This window comes from Rhipicephalus sanguineus, chromosome 4 (genome assembly GCF_013339695.2).
Source record: "Rhipicephalus sanguineus isolate Rsan-2018 chromosome 4, BIME_Rsan_1.4, whole genome shotgun sequence".
NCBI lineage: Eukaryota > Metazoa > Arthropoda > Arachnida > Ixodida > Ixodidae > Rhipicephalus > Rhipicephalus sanguineus.
The window spans coordinates 81,772,640-81,774,070 of record NC_051179.1 but is presented as its reverse complement, the minus strand read 5'-3'; positions in this window follow the sequence as shown (position 1 = coordinate 81,774,070).

Here is a 1,431-nt window from a genome sequence, read left to right as displayed (position 1 = left end):
GGATGTAGGCGACCGTCGTACCAATGTTGAGGTGCCTATATTCGTGGCTGAAGTTTGTCAGCACTACCTTAGCTTTGCCATCACGCAGCTCGGCTATGCCTCTTGCGACGCAAATCTGACGGTTCAGAAGTAGGTGCTGATCGCCCTCGATGACACCTTCAAGGTCTGCGGTTCTTGAGTTCCGACAGAAATGATGATGCTGGAGAGAGGCGGAATGGTGACGTGTGTTCTTCTATCACATTCAACACGGGGTTTCCTGGCGTCGTGTGTGGCGGCAGCGCTTTTTCTGAGGTTAGTGTTTATTGACTCAGATCTCAGATCGATGACGGCGCCGTGGTGGCTTAGGAAGTCCATCCCAAGTATCACATCCCTGGAGCAATGCTGTAAGACTACACAAGCTCGCAGGTAAGTCCGGTTATTGATGGTGACTCTTGCGGTGCAGACTCCAGCCGGAGTTATTAGATGGCCCCCAGCGGTCCGGATTTCGGGCCCTTGCCAAGCGGTCCTACTTTCTTCAATCTTTTGGCGAATGGTCCCTGACGACGGAATAGTCGGCTCCAGTGTCGACTAGAGCGGTGACGTTGTGGCCGTCGAATAGTACGTCGAGGTCGCTAATCCGTCGTCTTGCGTTGCGGTTAAATCGCGGCGTCGGGTCACGGCTAGGTCGGCTTGTCCCGCTGCTTGTACGTTGCGTCAACAGGTTTCTTCAGGGACCGAGGTTTCGTCGTCAGTGCTTGGTCTGCTTCGCGTCGTGTTCGGCAGGTCTCGTCGCGTAGTCGTCGTCGGCGGCCGCGGAGGATCTTCGGCATTTCGTCCGCACAGCAACCGCACCTCCATCGGTTGCTGCCCTTAGTTTCCCGGATACGGGCTAGGCGACCGGCCCCGGTTGGGCCAGTGTGCTGCCGACGGTGTGGTGACATGTAGCGGCCGGGCGACGGCGAGCGGGAAGGTCCTCGTTCTTGCCACTGTGTCCCGGTCAGGTAGTCGTCGATGTCGCGAGGCCGTTCGCCTGGCTGCGGGCGCGGCGCGTTGACGGCGAATCCGCGTAGCCCCATCTGTCGGTACTGGCAGCGGCGGTACGTGTGGCCGGCCTCCCCGCAGTGGTAGCAGAGCGGGCGGTTGTCAGGGGCGCGCCAAACGTCGGTCTTTCGGGGGTGTAGCTTTGGCTTGCAGGCGGGCGGGATGGCGTCGGAGGTGGCGGCGGTGTCTGGCGACGGAACTGCGATGGCGCGGGGCGTTGGTGATAGCCCGGAGTGGGGACAGCATGGCGTGCAACGGCAGCATAGCTCATGGCTTCCGGCGCAGGTGGCGGCGGTGTGCAGCAACTCCCCTCGAATGCTGAATTTCCTCGCGAACGACGTCGGCTATGGGAATGCGCTTGGGACTCTGCGATGGCAGGAAACATCTTCGGAGCTCTCTCGCACGACCGCC